Source organism: Peromyscus leucopus, chromosome 12, assembly GCF_004664715.2.
Source record: "Peromyscus leucopus breed LL Stock chromosome 12, UCI_PerLeu_2.1, whole genome shotgun sequence".
NCBI classification, from domain to species: Eukaryota; Metazoa; Chordata; class Mammalia; order Rodentia; family Cricetidae; genus Peromyscus; species Peromyscus leucopus.
In genome coordinates, this window is record NC_051073.1 from 9,440,113 (window position 1) to 9,464,661 (window position 24,549).

Here is a 24,549-nt window from a genome sequence, read left to right on the forward strand (position 1 = left end):
CCCACATGCCCATGTGTTGTAAGCTTGGGCCTCGATAAGTCAATGATGGAATAGATCCATGAAATGGATGGACTGGGGCAGTCCTTAGAAGAATGGAGCCACCGCTGTGGGATGAATTAATGTAGTTCTCACTAGATTTGAATGTCTCACCAGACAGTTATATAAGAAAGAGAAAGCCTGACTCCTTATCTCTTTGGCTTCCCATTTTGCTACCCCATTCAGTTCTACACAACAGTTTGTTCTCCCCCTTCCTGCCCCCCTCCCCTTCCCCCCAGCACACCCCCCATTCCCACCACCTCCAGATCAAGGCCACCCCCGAGGACTGAGATCGACCTGATAGACTCAGTCCAGGCAGGCCCAGTCCCCTCCTCCCAGATTGAGCCAAGCGTCCCTGTATAAGTCCCAGGTTTCAAACAGCTATCCCATGCAGCGAGCCCAGGACCGGGTACCACTGCCTAGATGCCTCCCAAACAGATCAAGCCAATCAACTGTCTCACCTATTCAGAGGGCCTGATCCAGTTGGGGGCCCCTCAGCCTTTGGTTCATAGTTCATGTGTTTCCATTCATTTGGCTATTTGTCCCTGTGCTTTATCCAACCTTGGTTTCATCAATTCTTGCTTATATAAACCCTCCTCTTTCTCGCTAATTAGACTCCCGGCTCTCCACTCGGGGCCTAGCCGTGGATGTCTGCAACCAGATTCCTCAGTCCTTGGATGGGGTTTCTGGCACAACTATTAGGGCGAGGGTCGAGGGAAAGAGAGCGCGAGATCCCAGCTGGATCAAGAACAGAGAGGGAGAACAAGGAATGGGAGACCATGGTAAATGAAGACCACATGAGAAAAGGAAGAAACAAAGTACTAAAGAGACCCACAGAAATCCACAAAGATACCCCCACAAAAGACTGCTGGCAATGGTCGAGAGACAGCCGGGACTGACCTACTCTGGTGATGGGATGGCCAAACACCAGTCACATTTTCTTACTATAAATCTCTAAAATGTTAGTCTTAAAAATATCACTTGGTGACTCTGAGTGGCTTATCACTATGTTCCTATCATTTCTTATATTAAATAATTTCTCATTATATTCTTGCTTGATGAATGATTGAAATAATGAGTGCATGCAGAGAAACTCAGTGGTTGAACAGCCAAGTATCCAGTATCAGAGGATTCATCATCTAGTCCTGGCATTAACAATAATTATCTATGTCACTTGAAATAAGCCTCTATAGTTCTTGATATTTTAACAAGGGGCTTCATGCTAAATCAGTGATTTCCAATCCTCATTTGCCCATTACAATCCCTCAGAAAGTGTTTTTAAAAGTTTTTAATTTTAGGCTGTATCCCAATTGGATTTGGTTCTTTCTGTGTGGGCATCTGGCATGGTAGATACATAATTTAGCTATTCCAGGTGTTTCTGTTGAACACCCAGTTTTAATAGAAAGAATTTCTTCTGTTTCCAAATTGATTATGTTTCTTGTTTTTCCAGAAAGGAGAGTGCTCGACTTTATCTGAGCAGGTGGAATGTTCTTTGCTCAGAGAATCTCTGGACATGTTTGTGGCTATAGAGCATAAAATAGATCTCAAATGTAGGAGATGACTCTGGGTCCTGATTGATATGCTATCCTCTCCTTTTATAGTATGTTCAGATAAAAATGCCACACTAAATGAAAACAAATGGAATGGATCTAATAAAGACAAGAAACTGGGTCTGTGAGTGAAGGCAAACGACTATCCTTAAAACAAAACAATAACAACAAAACCCAAAACAAAACAAAAAACTAGAAGTGCATATTTAATCCTTCATACATTCAAGAGTAGATTTCAAGCATTTTTATGTATAAAAATAATTAAATTCCAAGACTTTACAATAGAGACTCCATGAACAGATGGCTGACACATGAAAAATAAAATATCTAGATAAAGATGGAACTATATTTGAGCTAGTCAATGTGCAGATACACTCTGCTCACCATTACTCTAGAACAGTGGGTATGGGGGTCCACAGAGGCTATCTAGTGAGACCTTACTCTGAGAATCTGGGCCTGCTTCACCCAGCAGAGCTCCATAGTGGGATGACTTGGCCAGCGGTGAGGTTACCAGGTGTTTGGAAGGGTCTATACTTATTGGTACTTTCTGCAAGGGGCAGATCTTTTGCCTTTTCCCTTGGCGTATTATGAAAAGTCCTTTTGAATGACTGGGCGACTGTGTATTGACCCAAGGCCCTCCTGAAGCTATCCTGTTTTTCTGTCTTTCTTATCATCTCTTTCTATCTTTCTACCTAATATTTCCTCATTCCTTTCTCCTCCACCCTTCAAAAGGTGGAGCAGGTCAGACCTGGACTCTGTCAGACTCCCACAAGTGGGGTTTCATAAAGTAATTCAGCTTGGACAAAGTGAAATGACAGTCCCTGTGGGAAAACTGCTTTTGGATGTGTGACCTCTGAAAAAGTTGGCAACTACCCTCAGATAATATAATTTTTGTTTTCAATCTGAAATTTATTAAAAACTCCAAGGTTTTAACTACTAAGGCATTTCAGTTATGTGTAATATGGTCAAACAAATAACTTCAAAATGACTTAAAGCCACACAAGGCTACTATGCCCTTCTAAGATGTGGCTATCAGGAATTTGGATATGGATTCGCTGGGTTCTTTGCCTGAGAATTTCTTACAAGGCTTCAGAAAGGGATTAACTGGGAACAGTTCCATAGCCATCTGGACTTGGTGAAGACTCTCCTCAAAACCTATTTACATGGCTATAGAAGGAATTCAACTCTTTGCTGCATGTTGGGACTGATGGCTTAGCTACCCTGTAAAAGCCATTGCTTGCCAGTTGGGGCTTCCACCCAAGTGTGTATAAAAGGAGTCTAAGAGAGTGTCAGCAAGACAAAAGGCATCCTCTTACAACTTGATGCAAGTGGCATTTTTGTCACACTTACCGTAGCCAATCCATTAGAAACAAGTCATAATTTTTGTTTAGCACATAAGAGAGAGACCTGAAACAAGGGTGTGGGATGCAGAAAATGAAGGTCATTTAGCATCCATTTCAGAAGACTGCATGCCATTCATGAAATATGTATGGAGAACATGTATCTGGCTGTGGCGACTAATTTCCTTCTGCCTGGGTCCTGCATGTCCATGGAATCCTTAGCTGCCTGGTTGTTGCCATAGCCCTAGCTCTGGCTATTATAGCACCTAAATTTCTTGAGAAGACAGATTATCATTTTCCTGTTTTATAAATTATGTGGTTTCTTCTACATTCAGCTCATGATACACTCTCATAAAACTTCCACAACGTAGAAGATGCTCCAATATTTCTTCTCAGCTCTCTCTATGCTTGGCATCACTTTGCCAAGTGTAAGAAGTTTAGTCTATGATCAGAATCTTTCACCCAGTCATACTCTGAAATCAGAGTACTTGAAGGCACTATTCTCAAAGAAGGCATTCATAAATAATGACATTGGTTTTTATAACCCCTGGTAGTGTTGCTTATATAATTTCTCTTCTATTACCTCCATGAGGAGCAAATGCAAATGAGGTCCCTAATAAACTTACTTAGCTAAGCAAGACTGCTATTTTTCTTCATTAACACACATCACAAACTTTATAGTCTTTTATACTTTATTGGACCTTGTGATTCCCAGAGGGATCTGGTCTTTTATGCCACATGAAAGAACCACACTGGATGATGAACCTTTATAGCTTCACATCACGCACGTCTTATTTATATAAACACGCACCACTGAATTAGGATAGCCCTGAGGAAGTTCCGTACTTTCCTTTCAACTCACAAGTCGCAGTGGAATCATAACTCAGGTTGCTCTCAGATACAGCATAGGCTAATGGTACTATTGGTCATCTTCAACTTCACAAAGAGAAGTTGTCCATGTCAGAAAATAATTATTAGGTCCATATTGTACAACAGGCCCATCAGCATGCAGCATGTTGCTAAGAATTATCAGATTTGAATAATTTCATGATACCCATTCATGTAGTTAGAGATTTAAGGAAGGAGTTGACAGGTATGAGCTATAAAGTAGCATGCAAGGCAACATGCTGAAGTTGTATTTTATAAAAACTTTTAAAAAGTCTGTGAGGTAGATATAACAGTTTAATTTATAACTGAAAAAAATTAGGGTATAAATCACAAAGTTAAGCTTTCAGTCCAAGATAATATGATTTTATAGTAGCTACCATGTTGTTTAGGTTCTGCCTGGATTCCTGTTGTAGGATATTTATACACTCTGTGAAGATGTATTGCCGTTATTTGTTTAATAAAGAGCTGAATGACCAATAGCTAGGCAGGAGAGGTTAGGCAGGACTTCTGGGCAGAGAGAGAATCTTAGGGGGGTGAATGTAGGCATGTGGGAGAAATCAGCAAGACACTGAGGAAGTCGGATGTACTGAATGGAGGAGAGGTAAAGAGCCATGTGGCAGAGTATAGATTAATAGAAATGGGTTAATTTAAGTTATAAGAGCTAGTGAGATAAGCCTAAGCTAAGATCAAGCTTTCCTAATTAATAATAAGTCTCTGTGTCATTACTTGGGGGTTGGAAATTCAGGGAAAGTCTGACAAGAAAAACCAACTCCAGATTCCACTTATTTATTCTAATTTTTTTGTGGATTCTGTGTTTCAGTTACAGTTAACTACATAGAAATATGATCAAAATAATTTCTTGATTTGCATTCTAAATGACTACTTTTTTATATTTCCATGTTCAACTTGAAAATTTATACTATTTCAAGGACATGAGGTCTAATGTCTGCTGTCTACAGCACAGTGATAATCAAATTATTCTGGTATACAACCGTAAGTGCTTTCCTAGTCATGTTCATGAAAACTAGTATTAGAAAGGACTTTTAATACCCTTTATGAGAATTTCAGGAAGGAAGTTTCTCTTTTTCAACAAATAACTAGAAATTGTACGGTATACATGGTTGTATTTCATATTTTTATTTCCTAGTTACTAGTGCTATCACAAAAAATTCACAACACTGTTCAGACTGGTGGCATACTACATGCTCTGGTCTTTCTGTAGAATAGTAGGACATGTGATATGCTGGATGATAACATGGAGAAGCTCCCTAAGACCTAGTTCATGGAGGGCTTGATTGCTCTGGCCTATTTGAGGGCTGTGCTAAGCAAGTAGGATGTAAAGAATATTCTAGTATTTTAAACCAGCCCCATTTGAAGTCTTACCTTTCCAGAGGTGACCCATAACACATGGATTACCTAAACCTGTGGTATATAGACCCAGGTGTATGACTCCAATGGCCTTTTTCAGTGCTGAGTGTGATTTCTCCCCCAATTATCCAATATTACTTTTTTTCTACCTCCACTCAGAATGTTGGTTACAAAGTATTAACATAATAAACACCCATGGGACCAAATAGCATACCTTCTTAGATTTCCAGAAAACACAATGCATGGACCCAGTTTTAAGTCCTTACCATTCCTTTCGGTCTTGTGTCAAATTTACTATGGCTACTATAACATGGGCCGTTCTCAGAGTTTGTCCTTTCAAATTTCACAGAAAGTGAGAGAGCTTGCCAACAGGTATTTAACTCAGTATCTACATTCTGGGACTATGAACTATACATCTATTTAGCTACACATCTTATAGCTTTTCTGTTCCCTTGAACGAATTTTCATCTCCCTCTGTCTTTAAAAAATTATTTTATGTATGAGTGTTTTTTCATGCATGTATGTTTATGTATCACATAAGTATCTGCTGCCCAGGGAAGTCAGAAGAGTGCTTGAATCACTTGGTCCTGAACTTATGGATGGTTATGAACCACGATGTAGGTACTGGGAACTGAACGTAGGTTCTCTGAAAGAACAGGTGCTCTTAACTGCTGAGCCATCCTCCAGCTCCTAAGAATTGCTTATTCTTCCTAACCTGTAGCACAAATTGTTAGAAGGTCTTATTAATAAAAACAAACCCAGAGCCAGGTATTGGGGTGAATGCTGAAAGATCAGAGAAACACAACAGGCTACAGCTAACATCACCTCACCAACTTCTCAGCCAATCCTGTTTCATCAAACTGGAAGCCTCTGAGTCCTCATCTGGAATGAATCTCAGCTGAACTGCTACTAAAAGCCTAAAAGCTTAACAAGGCTCTAGTTCCTGCTTCTCACGCCTTATATACCTTTCTGCTTCCTGCCATCACTCCCTGGGATTAAAGGCTCACTTCCTGGGATTAAAGGCATGTGTCACCATGCCTGGCTGTTTCCAGTGTGGTCTTGAACTCACAGAGATCCAGACAGATCTCTGCCGTTGGAATGCTAAGATTAAAGGTGTATGGGCCACCATTTTCTGGCCTCTATATCTAGTGGCTGTTCTGTTCTCTGACCCCAAATAAGTTCATTAAGGTACATGATATATTGGGTGCATAATATCACCACACTACCATGGATTTAAAATTTTGCTGCAAGATAGAAATCATATTCCCAAAGAATTCTGTAGTCTTTCTCCTTATATTTTAAGAGGTTTAAACCTCAGCTTCAAACACTGAAAAGAAAATATATTGTCTGTTTTTTTCTATGTATTTTATCTTTCTTTTTGACCTAGCTTTCTTCACATGGCTTTCCAATTTGTTTATTCTTAAATTTAACAGTCCAAAGAAACCAGTATTGTGTTAATAATGACCATTGTTTGGCAGCTTCTACTGGATGCTTTCTCCCATTCTTCTCCCCCTTTTCATCTATTTTTAATTAATTAATTAATTAATTTTTAAGAATAAAATAATTTATTTGTTTAATTTACACCCAAGCCACAGTTTCCCCTCCTTCTTCTCCTCCAAATCTCTCCCTCAACTACCACCCCACTTTCCTACCCCCCAATCTACTTTTCCTCCATTTCTGTTTAGGAAAGGGTAAGTTTCCCATGAAAATCAACAAAACATGGCATATCAAGTTGCAGTAAGGCTAAGCACCTCCTCATGTATTAAGGCTGGGCAAGGAGACCCAGTATGAGGAGTAGGGTCTGAAAAGCCAGTAAAAGAGTCAAAGACTCTCCCACTCTTAGGAGTCTCACAAGAGGACCAAGCTACACAACTGTAATATATATGCAGAGTGCCTAGGTCAGTCCCCAGCAGGCTCCCTGGTTGTTGGTTCATTCTCTGTGAACCTCTACGAGCCCAGGTGGGTTGATTCTGTGAGTTTTTCTTGCGGTGTCTTTGACCCCTCTGGCTCCTACAATCCTGTCTCCCCATTTTTCCCCCCCAAATCTGCCTATTGTTAGGCTGTGAGTTTCTGCGTCTGTTTCCATCAGTTGCTAGATAAAGCTTCTCTGATGATAATTAGACTAGGCACCAATCTATGAGTATAGCAGAATATAGTTAGGCATCAGTACATTGACATTTTTTTTTCTTCCAGTCATGTTTTGTTCTATTCTAGGTCTCTGGGTCCTGGTGCTCTAGGCAGTATCAGGGATGGGCTTATTCTCCTGGCATGGGTTTTAGCAATAGCAGATACATAGCCTGAACTGGCCATCTCCTGTGACCAGGCAAGGGGTGAACTTACTAGTATTGTTTAACTAAATTGCCATGGTGCCAAGGTGTCTTCTAAATATCTATGTCTATACCTGTAAACAAGTGCTACTCACAGCCTTAGTCAGGGAAAGTAGGGGAACAATTCTCCTCTGGAGAACCCAGAGATGACATGGCCAGCCAACACCTTGACTTTGGAGAACTTACCTCCAAAACAAAGGGAATAGATTTTAAAATCATCCAGGTTATAGTGCTTCTCCTATGGCTGTCTTATGCGATTAGTACAGGACTATGTTTTTTTTTTCTCCTGTTATTGTCTCTGGCTGTTTTGTTTTTATTTGTGTCAGAGCATCATATAGTCAGGTTGACCATCAGTTCACTAGGTATCCAAAGAATAGCTTTGAACTTGGATCTCCCTCTTTCTGCCACCCAAGTATTAGAATTACAGCTATACAAAACCATGCCTCATTCATAGGATGTGAGGACTTGAACCTGGGACTTTGTGTATGCCAAGCAGGCACTCTGGCAACTCAGCTGCAGTTCCATTCCTGTCTCTGGCATTTAAGTTCTATGCATAGATTGTATTTAGAAGTCAGAGTGGAAGGAAAATACATTTAATCATGAAAAGGCAAAAGCAAATAAAAATCAAGACCTTATTACTTATTTCATAAAAAGCCAGAATATATTAAGTGGCTCATTTTTTCCTCATAAGCATATGCCCATTCCTGTGGGATATATCAGCTATAGTACAGGGAAATTTACTTTTGGATTCTAAATGATGTACCTATAATATTATAAATTTGAACAGAGTAAGTAAAAATAAGGACAATGTTTGTGAGGATTAATTAAGCATTTTTATTAAAAATGAAAGTATAAGCCTTCTAAAATTTGAAGTACCAGAAAAGTAGTTGATATCAGAGCCAAAAATAAATTTGACAAGAGGGGATGGAATTAAAATGCTGGAATTTACATTTCAAATTTTCAGTTGTCTAAAGGCTCCTGAGCAATGGAGATACGATCACTGGTTATAAACAGTGGATGGAAAGAGTAGGTTCCCTTATCTGTTGAAAGTGAGCTGATGAATCTTTAGGTAGCTGCTTTAGCTTTGGCTTTTTAATAGAAGCTGCAGGGCAGTTCGATCACAGTAAAATGAGTGTCAGAAGAACTATCAACCCCATGGTAACTGTTCATTAACTTGGTTCAGTCCTTAATAATCTCTACCATAAGCATTGCCTGGATGTCCACAGCTTTATCATCTACTCTCATGACCTCCAGTGCAGCTACTGTGTAGAGTCTTTAGGTATGAATATAGGCTACAAAATGAATAGTAAATGTTCAAGTTTACTGTTGCTACATGTAGAACCTATCTATACCACCATGACTGGGTGTGGAGAACTACAGGACTCCAATTTTCCTTTCATGATTTATTTAATGTATATTAATACTCTGTCTACATGTATGTCAGCATGACAGAGAGGGTTCTGGATTCCATTATAGATGGTTGTAAGCCACCATGCAGTTGCTGGGGAATTGAACTCAGGACCTCTGGAAGAGCAAACAGTGCTCTTAACTGTTTAGCCATCTCCAGCCCTAGGCCTCTAATTTTTAATCTTAATATTTGTGTTAGGTTAATAGTAAATTCTTGTACATGTGAATAAATGTTTTAAACAAATGTATACTTATTTATTTGTGTGCCTGCATACTTGCCACAGTATGGATATGGAGATCATAGAACAATCCATGGGAATGAGTTCTCTTATTCTATAATGTGCTCCTAGGGATCAAAGTCAAGTTATCCGGCTTTGTGGCAATCATGTTTACCAACTGCACCATCTCATTGGCCCCAAGTGCAAGTGCAGTTGGAATCTTTTTCTTAAAAATAGAATTTCATAGTTAACTGAAAACCTTTGTTTATTCATTGACTCTAAATGATAAATACACAACCTACATGTGAGTACATAGTTTCACATATAAATTAAACATATTTATTTTGAGGGATGAAGAATTCAGTTAACTACACAAATATGCCTTAAGTTTCTTTATTTTCTAAGCATATGCAACCTCTTTACTGTGGTTGAAAGATGAACATTTTTCAAATATGATTTTTCTCACACTGCTTTTTAATGTCTTCTCATGGCATCAGGCTGAAGGCAGTCATCTGAAGACATGTACTATAATGTTTTTCACTGAAGAGGTTTGGATTTCATTTTTGTTGAGATCCCATTCTCTAAAAATAATGATTCCAGCTCTACACAGCAAAATTCAAGTGTGCAGCATTTTTAAAACTAGACAGAAACATATGAAGAGAATACACAATCAACCATTTGCAAGCAGGGACATTGGAAACAAATACTGTTCTGTGAATAAGCTTCAAACTGAAACTCAAGACAAAGTGATTTAGCCTAAGACCCATCAGATATGCTCTGGATTGAGGGCACATCAAAGCGACATTCATCACAAGTTTACTAGGATCCTGGCAACTGAAATGCAGCATTGCCAGCAATATCGGGTATTGCAAAATGATAACTACCTATGAGCTTACAAGATGACAGGGTATGTCAGAGTTTATGTGGACTTTTCATCATTGCTTACATTGCACAGAGATAAATGGATAATAAAACCATTCCTCTGGGTGGGAAATAGTCAAGTATGTGACAAGAAAATAAGATTTGTTGTTGTTGTGGGAATCTGATTTTTAAAAAAATGATGGGGAAGCTTTTTGACAATGAATTCCCCCTGGAAGTAGCCTCCCTTATCTCCCAGAAGCCTTGGTAGTCATAGAGTGGAGGAAGTGGGGAGAGAAAGTTGCTGGAAAACAGAGTACTCAACACTGCAAATTTCTGTCATTAATGTGTCAGACACGATGCCAGGCATTGGCCACCTCAGTGATAATTGACTGGAATAAATTAAAAAGAGATAGTGTGGCATTTTGGAGAGGGAAGAAAGAGGAAGAACAAGAAAGTAATGAAGAAATGACTGAACAAAGACTGAGGGCACTGACATCCTACAATGAGACCTAATTTTATTCATTTCTTAAAATGAAGTTAATTATGGCTCTCTTTACAATTGTACTACTAATGATGGATCAAAATACTGTTAAAATTACATCATGTCCATATTTAAAATCGCTAACCATAATAAAACAATAGTTTTTGTGCTATAAACTTTTTGTATCATATTCTGATTTTGATATAAGACCAAGACAGGGACTGTAATCAGCTGGAGCCAGTAACTGTTCAAATCCTTGTGACTGTAGAAACAAGAGTAAACTTAAGTCCAAGAGTAAACTGAAATGGCTTATTGAATAAGACCTATCACCAGTTTTGGGTGTGTGATATGCAGACACTCTGAGTATGTAGGGGTCTAGGCCTTTCAACAGAAGCTTGCAATGGCCAGATTCTGTACTTGTAGCTGGGGTTTGGCTTGGGAACTTGATAAGGATGGAGGAAGTCTTTTTGTTCTTTTGCAGAACGACATAACTCATGTTTCTTCTGACTTTTTTTAAATTTTTATTTATTTATTTATTTAATTTATTTATTTATTGCTGCATGAGAAGCTAGCTCATCTTTTGAGAACTTTTATTCTGTTCCATTTTGCTCATCTGTGCAAAAGATGCTACGAGTTAGCAGACTGTTTGATTCTTGCTAGAGACCCCAGGGAGCTTGTTTGCTCATGTAGAATGCAGGAGGGCACTGCCATGAGTATCTGCAGTATCTGCAGTTGCTGTGACCTTGCTACTGGTATATCTGTTCAGATTTACAGACAAAGCTTCAGTAGTTGTGTTCTTCTGGGCATTGTTTTTCTATTTCTTCGTTATTATCTAACATGTTAGCATGCAGTTGTTCATGGTACTCCTCATTGTCCCTGTACTTCTTTAAGTAAGTTGCAATGTCTCTTCCCTCAAGTCTAACTTCAGTGGTTGTCATTTTTTCTTTGTTCTTTGTTTCTGTAACTAAACATTAGCTCATTTTGCTGACTGCTTTCTCCCAGAGAGTGAACCTTGGTCCTGTCACCTTTCTCTGTTGATTTCTGTTCTGTATTTTATTTATTTCCATTAATTGATACTTTCTGTTATCAATAGTATTCAATTCATAATTCGTCTTTTCTTTCAGCTTTGAAGGATTTAGCTTTTGTTTCTTTTTATAATTTTTTCAGTTAGAGTTTAAAGTATTTTTAAAATACATGCTTTTGCCTTTTGTCAATTTAAATTAAATTTATTTGTTATCTGATGAACACATTATTGTATGTATTAATGGTTTACTACATATTTCAATACATGCATATATTAGATAATGTTTATACATTAGGTTAAAGTTGTATCTCCTCAGTCATTTCTTTATGGTGAAATATTTAAAACTCTTTCTTTTGGGATTTTGCACTACACCACAATGTGCATTTCTTTGCAGTTACCCTTATGCAATGTGACAATGGTACTTTCGCCTAAGGGTAACTTAGTGCTCATGAATCAGTATTCCACCGACAGGCTCTGAAGACCGCAGCCCACTCTCAGATTCTCAGAGACCATCTTTTGTGTTTCAGATATGGAGACAATCATCCAGTATTTGCCTGCGCCTAGCTCCCCAGCCCCTCTCCTTTGCCACCCCTCTTTCTGCCTGGTCCTTTCTCCCAGTCTTCCTTCCTCTTCTTCCTCCCCTCCCCTCTCTCCAATCTTAGTTTTTCCACTCTCACTTTCTCCTTTACTTCTGTCGTATCTATGATAAATTCCTTTACGTTATCATTGCTTCAAATATCTGCTATGCTTTTCTCCTCGGCACGAAATGCCTTTTTAGTCCTTGCCTTGGTATTTCTATTCATATGTATCTATCAGGTGGCTAGTAAGACCTTTGGGAAGACCTTTTTCACTTCACAGTCTAATTTGGACAGGCATTTTTATTTGTTTACTTCTCCCTAGTGTTCTGGTTACTTACTTTACTCTAAAGATGTATCATTCACAAATAATAATGAATTTTAATTTATATGAAACATTCATGATTTACTTAATTATCAAAGGTCAGTAGGCAATTAATACAGGCATGTTCTTGGTCTCTGTTCTATACTATTGGTTGGTCTGTTTGTCTATGCTTTCATTCCTGCCAAATTATCTTGACTACTATACCTTAGTTTTGAAGTCCATACATCTACAACATAAATTTGTTCTTTGTCATTATTGTTTTAGCTAGTCTAAATCTGTTGTGTCACCATGTAAACATCACAATCAGTTTGTTGCCTTAAAGAAAATAATCTGCTGGAATTTTGTTGACTCTGCTTGTACAGATTTTTTTTCATCTGAGTTTTATTGTTTCTGTCCTTTAGACTCCATGCATGTTTTGCTTCAGTTCTGAGGGCTGCAAATGTAAGTTGTATTGCATTTTCCTGTTCAAGATTTCCATGTTCCTGGTTGTTGCATAGGATGGCTATTGACTTTTGTATATTGACATTGTATCTTACAATCTTTCCATAGAAGCTTATTGGTATGAGAAGTTTGTTTTCTCTTTTGTATTTTCTATCTAAAGTTGACATCTCTAAACAGACACTTATTTTTTCTTCCTGATCATATGTGTTTTATTTTCATTTCTTGTTTCATTACTCTAGCTATAAATCCAATTATGGTATTGAAAAATGTGTAATTAAAAGAAATGGTATGGTTTAGACATGTTTTGAATGTCCCTAAGTTTGCTTGCATTGAAATTTGATCCTTATTGGTATGCATAGTTCTGCGAAAAATCATCCTGATTATTATGTTTGGGTTTGGGTTCTTTGGAATGTGATAAGAATTAGATATGATTAATAAGACAGAGTTCTCACTGATTAATGGTGATGGTCACAAGGAGAGTTATGAAAGGGACAGAGATAGAGAGAAAGAATGTAAGTGAGAGTAATAGAGACACAGAGAGGCAGAGGGAGAAAGACTATACTTATATACATGTGTTCCTAGATGATTTCTTTTGAGATGCTATCTTATGTAACTTTGTGATTGTCTCATCAAGAAGGCAATCACTTGATGTGGCATCTTGACCTGAGATCTCCTCAAGTATGAGCCAAAATTAACATGAGAGTGTTTCTGACAGGTCACTCTCCTTGACCTGAAACTCATTATGTATATCAAGCTCTCCTGACACCCACAGAGATCCAGCTGTCTCTGCCTCACAAGTTCTGGGATTAAAAGCACGTTGCCACCATGTCTGGCTAGGGTCTCAATACTTCATGTAATATTAAAAGGATCTTTGTACACACCTTTCCTCAGTTTGAGGAATTGTCCTTCTTATTTTACTAAAATAAGGATGCAAGTCAATTTTACATATTACATTGACAGTATACATTTTTAGTCTGTTAATTTCTTGACAAAGGCAGATTAGTTTGTGTTACAGCTAAATATTGCATTTATTTTCTCTCATGTTCATTTCATCCTTGAATTCTTGTATTTTCTACTAACTGTGGATTAGATGTAAGTCTTGGTGTAATCCAAGCTTTTATTTTTTTTTTTTTTGGTTGTTTTTTTTCGAGACAGGGTTTCTCTGTGTAGTTTTGCGCCTTTCCTGGAGCTCACTTGGTAGCCCAGGCTGGCCTCGAACTCACAGAGATCTGCCTGCTCTGCCTCCCGAGTGCTGGGATTAAAGGCGTGTGCCACCAACACCCGGCTGTGATCCAAGCTTAATGCTTTGGTAAAAACACTTTGTAGGTCTACAGTGCACTCCTACAGGTTTACTTCTACATAGCTTGTTCATTGGTTTCCACCCTCTTACAATCTAAATATTTGTCTTTTTTTCCCACTACTCCTGACTCTCTCACCATTTCTATGAAGCACGTACCTCTCCCTGGCTTGCACTGAGATTTTCTACCATTCCCAACTACTGTGATCTTTATGGCTTATAACATTTCAGACATACCTTCATCTCATTTAGTATGTTATTTTAGAGTCAATTTAATTTTTTTTGTTGAACTTACTAATAAAATGAGTTGTAGATAGCAGATTTCACATTTCATATTTTCTCTTCATGGTAGTATGGACATCATATACTTTCATTATATGTTTTCTTTGTATATGCTGTTAAGGTTGACTTATAAGAACATATCCCTGTCTCTTTTATTTAAAAATCATTAAATATAAGGGCATTTTTTATTTTATTTATATTTCATGGAAGAATCAAACATTCTGGGAATAAATTCAATACACTAATGCAAATAACTGTCCACACACTAAGACCCCGTTCATAGACCATGTTAAATGAATATATGTCAGAATAAAATTAATAATAAATTCGTGCATTCTTTGAAAACCTTCTGTTCTCTTATAACAAGTTAAAAACTTTTATAATGAGTAAGCTTATCTGGATTATTTAAGTATTCAAAAAGTGTATTTTCTTGTCATGGAATATTACTTTATGCAAAGGTGTGTTACATTTGTTTATGTTGCTTTTATTTCATTATGTAAAGGTGTGTTGCTTTTGTTTATGCTGCATTTGTTTAACTAGGTAAAGATGTGCTTCTGTTTCACCTTGTCTGCCTAAGGCACCTGATTAGTTAGGCAGTAGAGGGATAAGTGGGGTTGGCTGGCACAGAGAATAAGTAGGAGGAGAAATTAAGGCTTAAGGAATGAAAGAGAGTAAGGGAGAAAGAGAGAGAGATGCCTGGGGCCAGAAGCCAGGCAGCCTCCAGCCAGCCAAACACAGGGGGAGATGGTGGGGGTGAGAAGAGGTGAACAGAAAAGGAAGACATACAGAGTGAAAGAACTGCGAAAGGCTCTGAGGCAAAAATACAGATAAAGAAACAGATTAAAACAAGAGCTAAGATAAGGGTAAGCATTCATGACTAATAACAAGACTCCCTGTCATGATTTGGGAGATGGCTAGTTACCCAAAAGAAAGCCTGCTCTATTTTCTGAGCTTCTCCTAACAGTTTTATAGTAAAGTTATTCTACAAGGAACTATATGTAAAAAAAAAAAAATGTCCACAGCAAATCCCTTAAAATGTGTATGTGGTTTTCAATACCTATTAAGGTTCTCTCTGTCTCTGTCTCTCTGTCTCTGTCTCTCTGTCTCTGTCTCTGTCTCTCTCTCTCTCTCTGTATCTCTCCTCTCTGTCATATAAGAATCTTGTCAGGGTTATGCTGATTGAAGATCCTTGGTGGGTGTTTGCTACTTCCTGTCCAGAATGTTTCTTTTTTTCCTCCATTTATTTACTAGCAGAGTTTATAGAAGCAGCATAATATAGTGTGCATCTACTCTGGCTATTAGTTCTCCTGACTATGAAACTGAACAAGTAAACAATTCTGCTCTTCCACCTTGATTGATAATATTGGGCACTTTCAGAAGGTTCTAAATAACATCTCATTTTGTTTTGGCATAGCGGAATATAAATTCAACTATCATGGTGTGTTTCCTAAGATATAATCTGCATCTTCATTATATATATGACGGTAGAAGCTTCTGCTAATGAAAGCAGGGAATTTCTCCTGGAAATAGAATAGAGAATGCTTGTTAAAAAAAATAATGATAATGCTGCATTACATTTTACATTACCTCATTTGATTGAATTTTATGCACAATGTTAGTAGTGCTCTAGAGAACTATGGATAAATACACTTCTTCTCAGGATATGTAAACAAAGTAAACTTGATAAATATAAGAAATTAAGGACAGAGTATGAGCTGCTTGCAAATTCCAAGCTCTCTCACATAAACACCATCAAATAAATCACAGATTAAGTTAGAAAATTAAAGAATATTCCAGAGTGGCTCTCATCCCATGGGGGCTTTGGTTCAGTTTTACACTGTCTACAGCATTTACTCAGTTTCTAAATGTTTCTTTCATTTGATGTTATCCTTCTTTACCAAATAATGCATATCTATAATGAAAAATTGGTCTGTAGAAAGATGGTGTTCTTCATCTTTGATCTGACTCCACATACTAACCTTTCTTTACTTCTATTTCCTGAATATACAAAAGTAATTTATCTGTGTTCAAGTGTTAGGCAGACATGTTGGGCTTGGAGTTTGTGGCTTTTAACCAACAAACAAAATCATCATACTGGGCCTTTAATATGTACTTCCAATATCTAGTAAGTCAACAGATCCAATTCTTATGAATATTACATACAACAGAAGTATAAGCATGTATTTATGTTGTGTGTAATATTATATTTGAAATTGTTTTAGAGAAGTTTCCTTTATATTGCATACCTTTTTCTAATTCTTTTGTCATCTGCATTTCAACAAATATATCAGATCCATCTCCTGACAAGGGAGATAGAGCAAGAGAAAAAAGGGAGGATGGAGAGAAATTGGTCAGTTGTTTATATATATATATACACAGAGACATATATATGCATACATATATGCAAATACATATATGTGAATATAGATGTTTAATATGTAGATATAAGTATTTCATTTAATGTGTTGTGATATCTTTTGAACTACAGAAATACTGGACCCTTTATAGAATTCTTGAATCTTTATAGGGAATTTGAACAAATTGCTTTGTATGGAAACAGATTTGAGTCAAGTCTAATGACATTAACCCATAAAACCTCTTAGAAGTGATAACCCAAAGTCAAAACAACCACAGAATAGTTAAAGAAAAGGAAGAAAGAAAAACCCCTTCTCCAATCCTTAGGGAGTGCTCTGACAGGGATAAGTTGCTTCACAGACATTATGTCCACAGAAGAAATAAATTTCCGCAATCTAACATTCCTTTGTAAAGCTTGAAAACATAAGGTTGAACTGTTAGCCTTTTGGACAGTCTCTTCACCAGTTGAATGACAAAATTTGTGTCCATTTTGGTTTGCCTCGGTTTCTCACTGCTGGCCTCACCTCAGTCTTGCTTTTATCTTCTCTAGGGATTTTCTCCCTTTTGTTCAAAACCTGGCTCTGATGAACTTCAGTGGAGCATCCCCTGGCCTCTAAAGTGCTCCTGTGTTTTCCTGATTCACAAATCAATTCTGCACTAGAACAAAGTAGTCTTTGCTTTATTTTGGTTTAATCTGTGACTCCTTGCTTTGCAAAACGGACTAGAAAGAATTGAACCTTCTAGGTATCTCCAGTGCTTATTATTTCAGTTTCTACCATTGTAGAGAATGTTTGCAATTGCCTTTAGCTACCAAGATAGACAGTTTTCTCTCTGTAATAATATGTTGGTGTAATTTTCTTCACAGACCTTTCTCAGAATGTCATCACTACCACTACTTTGTGTGAGTGTCTCTTTTGACATCTTATAATGCTCTATTTTTTTTTTTATAGCAGTGGAGTTTCCTTCAACAGTTTACCCTGAGGACTTTATGAATACTGCATGATATTTTATCAGCATCCATATAAAGAAAACCAGGTTGAAAGTTTGCAACTCTGAGATAAATAAATAAGGAATTAATAAACGTGAGAATTCATGGTCAAGCAGCAGGCTTAGACAGTGATAGTGAGTTTCAGCCTTACCCACTTGTTCAACTCTTAGATTTTTCTTTTTGCTTTGGGAATCAAACACAGGGCCTCATTATGCCAAGTCAATGCTCTATAATTGTTCTACTTCTTCAACACTTAATTTTTCTTTTTCTTTTTCTTAATTTTTTATTTTTCTTCTTAGATACACTCCTCCTCCATTTCTCTTAAAACAAAAATAAAAACAAACAAAAACAAAAACCAGGCCTCCAAGGATATTAACGGAGCATGACACAACACACTACAATAAGACTAGGCACAAACCCTCGTGTCAAGGCTGGATGAGGCAACCCAGTAGGATTTTTTCTATGGTGACTTTTTTCCTAATGGTGATTAGACCTTCATCTTGATTGTCTTTGAAATGTCTCCATTTGACTGTCTCCATTCCTTATCAGTCTGCCTTTTGTCTCACAGCTGTGAATTGCTGAACCTCCAATCTTGTCTTCAATGTATGTTCCCTTTAAAAACTTTTGGTATCCTCTTCATTCCCACACTCCAGAAACAAGACTCGTACATTTTTTTTTCTTCTTGATGTCATTTTGTCTCAGTTGCTATACTTTGCCATTAAAACCTCGCAGTGGCTGTATGAATATTCATTCTCTCTTAATGATGTACAGGTCTGTGGTCATATTCTTTTGCCACCTTCCCTTTAGTTAGTTTACATAATGACTTTCAAAGAACAGAAGTTACCAAACAAAAAATAACAGGTTTTAAAAAAATTAGTGTTTATGAATCTATGGCACAATACATGCCCTGAACTCAGACTTGTTATCAGTGCCCAGGAATGACTCATTATTTGTTGTTTGCCATGCTTCCTTTTCTGTCTGTATCATCTAAAAACCAGTGTATTATCTGTGACCTTTGACTGTTTTTTTCTTTCTGTATACACACTTTTCCTTTCTACTATATTTTTATTTTTTAAAATAGGAGGAACACATTTTAGAACCTTTTATTTTTGGTGTGTATGTAGAATATGCAGGTGCTCTATAAGAAAACATGCAGAGCCTATGAAGGTTAATGACTTAAGGTAGCATAAAGGTGGGACTGCCCTAGATTAAAAGATATTAAAGAGCTATAACCATAAAGTACAATTTGTGAATTTTGAATGGATTTGTAATTGATTAAAGTAGCTATTAAGGGCATTTAGGGGTTAATTAGGAAACAATTTGAATATGACTCTGATACATAGTTGTTGAATTGATTACTTTGGCTCTATGTCAATTTGGCTAATAACAGCAGTGAGTTCTTCACTAAAGCTCATCATCTCTTTAGAGAAACACCAGACACTATGTTTGTAAGACAGAGAAATCAAGTGGAAACTGAGCTGAAAGCTTCCTTTCTACCGGTGAACTTTTATGGTGACAGAAGATGCTGTTCAGGAAATAAAAGACATCAATGGTCACACCCAACTGTAAACCCTCCAAATTACAGGACCAACCTGCCAGGCTAGATAAGTCCACTGGTCTGATAGTGGCATGACTGTTATGGGGAGAACTCACCATTTGTGGGCTGGATTAGAAGTCTGTCCCTAGGAGTGGATACATACCTGATACATAAACTCAGACTATTCTATTTTTTATTTGTCATTTTTTCAAGTGTTACGTACAGTGTGAAGATTTTTGTCCTTCCCTTGTGCCTTGAATTTGTCAGTGTTTGCAAGAGTTTTTCTTCAGCCATTGCATCATCTGCCATGCTTTAGCATAGACATCAAATAGCTTTGTTTCTCCACTTAAGACATATCAGTTGCTTTTCAGATGGTCATTCTCTAGGCCAGATGTTTCCAGATTTTTGGCTTTGTTTCCAAAGAACTGAAGTGTTTATACAGATTTGCAAAATAATCAAACTTTTGCTGGGAGTAAACTTATAGTTCAAGATATGGAAGGATACATTGTCAAGATTAACAGCAGGCTGTGAGAGTGAGAGTACTCAAGAGCCCTGATTATTATTCAGAGTAGAAGTTGGTTACTTAGGGATGTTTGGGGGCATGTTTTTCTATTTTGACTGATAGATAAGGTCATTCATTCCATTTTCCTACTGTACATCTCTCCACAAAATATGTTCAATTTTAACATATGCATGGTGAATACTGCAATAATGCAAACATGTGAATAATATGGTGTCTTAGTTAGGGTTTTATTGCTGTAAAGAGACACCATGACCATGACAACTCTTATAAAGGAAAACATTTAATTGGAGCTGCCTTACAGTTCAAAAGTTTAGTTCATTTTCTTCATGGTGGGAAGCATGGTGGAATGCAGAAAGACATGGTGCTAGAGAGCTAGCTGATAGTTCTATTCATCTGGATCTACTGTCAGCAGGAGGAGGCAGTAAGCCACTAAGCCTGGCTTGAGCTTCTGAAACCTCAAAGCCCATCCCGAGTGACATACTTCCTCCAACAAGCCACACCAACCTCAACAAGCCACACCCACTCCAATAAGGCCACACCTCCTAATAGTGACACTGTCTATGGGTCTATGGCGGCCATTTTTATTCATACCACCACAGATCACAAATAAGAGATACTCTCTAAAAGACTACTACAGAACACAGTCTTGTCTAACTGAATATATATGTACCAAACCAGTTGAGGCTAAATCAGCTGTTTCATTCTTCATACCAGGGTACATTAGAAATACATTTGAATAAAAAATGTCTGCATCTGATTCTTACAGGGAGGATGGAGAAACTTATACCATTGTTCAAAAATTGGAGTGGTACTGTAGTTCAATGTACCTGTAGAGAGGGGTCTATGTTTCATGTACTTTCAGGTGAAGGAATTAGACACATTATAACAGTAGGTGGGTATGCACAACCCAAATTGAAATTCAAGCCCCAAGCTAAACCATCTTTTATACAGATCTGCTTTGTTTTCATACAAGTAACACCAAGACCACACAGAATGTCTCATGTGGCAGTTACTCAACAATGTGAATAAGCAAATAGTGATACATTGAAAATCCTGTTAACATTGTTCAGCCTGCTTAGTATTAGTAGAAATTAACCTAAAGCTCTCTACTTATGAAACATGATTTAATGTAATCTGTCTACTCTATAATTATACAAAATTATTTACAAATATAAAATGTATTCAGTGTATGATGCCTCTGTAGGAGTGATGTGAATTTAATAATACATATTTGATCCTGATCATTAGCAATTCTGATTGCATAAAATAGGTAGAAAGAAAGTGTGGTAAGACAATCACAAGAGAAGGATAAATATACATTATGCCTTGGGACAAGAATTTACTGCAACAATATCAGTGACCAAAGATAAATCCATACCCATCACCACTAAGTCTATAGTCACAGCCCTATATTCTTGAATCAAAGGAACCACAACACAACCAAATCTGTAGACAAGAGCTAAGCCTGGTTTCCATACTGGTAGCTTCAGCAGCATATTGTACAAGACTATAGGTATTTAGCTAAAGGAGAAAGAGTCAGTTTTAGCAATAAGGAATAAGTTTTTAAAAATATAATCTTGTGGTTGTGGCAAGACACAGGTAGTGTTTAATAATCCCATTGCTCATATTTCACTAGATAAAGAAGACTGTGTATATTAAAACATTATGTTCTTGGAATGTTTAAGCTCTCCCCCCAAACTGATAAACCATAAATGAAAATATTGGCTTTATTCTCCCTCACTTGTCCTTTGTACCCTGATTCATGGCATCACATGAGAGGCAAGTGCCACCTTCTTTCCATGATTATTTTGATAATAATACCCTTCTCTTATATGCAGATTTAAAACTCAACCCAAGCAGTGGTAATGCCATCTGTATAAATCTTAAGAACAAATGATATGTTTCCTGTATAAACTGCAAACTGTGTCAATTGCATATTATTTTGTGGCCTTTGTAGTACTGTTTTCTTAACGGTAATGTCATATATATATATGTATATATTCCATGCTTTTAAAAAGTTACTTTATTATTCTCCCTGCAGTAGAGTACACATACATTTTTACATGACCAAGGGAAATACTGACAATCTTATTTGACTCCAAGGACATAGAAACACAGAACAGATATTTAGAGTCTAAATTTGACAGAGTGCATGATGGTTAATTTTTTGGAGTAGGTATCAGCTTTGCTTATGTTCTGTACATGTCACATACCAGCTTAATTTTTCAGAGGCATATTGAGCTTGGGTGTTATCTGCATTAGTTTGTAAGTGGTTGCTCCAAATATTATTAGCTTATAGGTTAATTTTCATTCACAAGGTAATTTTAATCATAGATTTTGAGAAACATGAAACTAGGAGAAAAGAAAGAGTGTAATCTACATATCTTCATAATTCAGCTGACAATGATGAAATGAGAAAACTTGATCAGATCTAGTTTTTCTATGTGGTAATCAGGTAGATGTCCCTGGAGAGTTCCATAGGCATGAATGACAAAGAACCATCCAGCATGTAGCTACTCAGCTAAGGGGCTGTTTTCAGATGTTTTGACCTTGAACTGAAGAGGGTCACTCAGCAGCAGGAGGATGATCCAACAGCACAGTCTGAGTGACTGCACAGTTCCTGGGAGGTAGAAAAATCTCCTAGCATAAGGCATCAAAGAGCTATGGAGGATAGTTTCACTAAGTACCAGCCTTAACCTAATATGATTAGACAGAAGTAGATCCTTTGCATGCCCAAGGAATGGGGAAGAAACTGCCTACAGTGAATTTATTAAAAGAAGGAACATTAAAAATGTAGCAAAGGGATTTCTGCATATTTCACACACAATATATAAATCTTACAAATGTTTATAAACTTAAATGTTACTATGATTGTTTGAAAATGAATGGAAAATTTTCACATTCTGTCAAAAATAGTAACAAAAATAGAATAGTATTATTGTAGCAAAGTAAATTGTCTTCAACATATAAGATAGCACAGATGTTGTTGGTTGATTGAGATTGAGATCTGCCACATCTGAGTTTATTGTTCCAGATATTCTTGTCATTAATCATAATAGAACTGTCAAAATAAAGAATACTGGAACAAAAACTGAATCAAAGGAAGAGATGTCAGGCTGAGTTACTAAAAAAAAAAAATCCATACTACAGCCCACAGGAACAGAATCTTCCTGTGAGCACTGAGTGAGTGATTGTAGAATGGATGGGTACAGACATGTCTTCCCTATAGCCAATGTCTGAGTAACCCTCTGAGATCTTCAGTGGCTGGAAAACTTGCAGGCTACAGACTATGAGCCTAACCACTGTTGCATAATTCCAAGGATTCTCAGAACTTCAAGTTCAAATCTTCTCATATGAATTAATATAAAGCTTAGCAAGATAAAACAATAGACATTAGGTCATATTTAACATCATTTTACTGGGTGAGACATTGGCTCATCTTTTGGACTGTAAGTCTTGTGACTTAGACATAGGTGTCCTCTGTCTCAATTTGTGTATCTTCTGACCATTGCAAATGGGAGCATTGATCTTGGATGGACGCCTGGATTTCCAGCAGCCTTCTAGCCCAGAAGCACTAAAGATAGGAGCCATATGTTTTCTTCTTGCCACCACAACTCTCTTTGTTTCTATTTCTCTTTCTTAGTCTCTCAGTTTCTGTGTCCCTCAGTCTTTCTCTGTTTCACTCTCTTTCCCTCTTATGGACAGAAATACCACTGGTTTCACATATAGAATATACATAAAAGCTTTTCAAAACATTGTATTTAATATGGAAATGTTTGAAATCTGAGCTAGAATTTTCACATTCTTGCATTTTTAGCAAGAATTTATGAAAAATATGACAGAAATGTAGTTTCAAAGAAACAGTATCATTAAAAATATACATTTGAATAAATTTAAAGACATTAATGAATAAAGATTTCTCATGTCAAAGCTGAATTATGGTTTTCAGAAAATCTTGGGGGAGTTTTCCCCTCAATAAACATGTAACCGTAATGGAAATGTCATACTTGGTACAAGTTGGATGAGTCTAAACAGGGCGAATGGATCCTGGAGTTGCTCAGTAGAATCTGTAGGACTAGTATCTCCCACAGCAATATGGCTTGCAGTAGCCGTATTCAAATCTGCCACAGCCATAGCCATAACCCAAGCCTCCATAGCCACAACCATAGCCACAGCCATAGCCATAGCCAAGACCACCATAGTAGTTTCCACAGTAGCACATGGTGTTAAGAGTAGAAGGTATAGTTGAAAAGTAGAAGATACCCTCTGGTTTAAATGACATTTCTGCAAGCAAAGGACCTTTTATACACAAGCAGGGAGGGTAGGGCCAACCACAAGAATCCCTGCATGCATAATTTAAAATAACTTCCACAAGAAAAATGTATCCAGTATTTTGTTTACTTAGTAAAGGGGAGTTTCCTGTGAGATAGCTTGGCTGGTGTATAAAGCACCCGAGTTAAATTAGGTGGTTCTTCTGGACATTTTTAAGACATTTTGAATACCATGAACTAAGTTTTATCATTTTTTTTCCACTCCCAAGAAACAATACATATTCAAGCCCAAAGACTACACTTCCTGAGAGGAAGTGAAAACAAAATATTTCATGAAATTTTGCCAAAAAGAGTCACAAATCAGAGCCTAAAGATGTAAGAAGCATTAGAAATTCCCTTGAATTTTGTCTTCACTCATTATAATGTGACTACATTCATTATCTTTATATCACTGT

At 37.2% G+C, this 24,549-nt stretch overlaps 1 pseudogene; it reads right to left on the bottom strand.

Annotated features, from left to right (window-relative positions):
* The window catches only part of LOC114698405, a 55,638-nt pseudogene extending 31,593 nt beyond the window's left edge, over window positions 1-24,045 (bottom strand).
* Window positions 24,046-24,549: the final 504 nt, after the last annotated feature.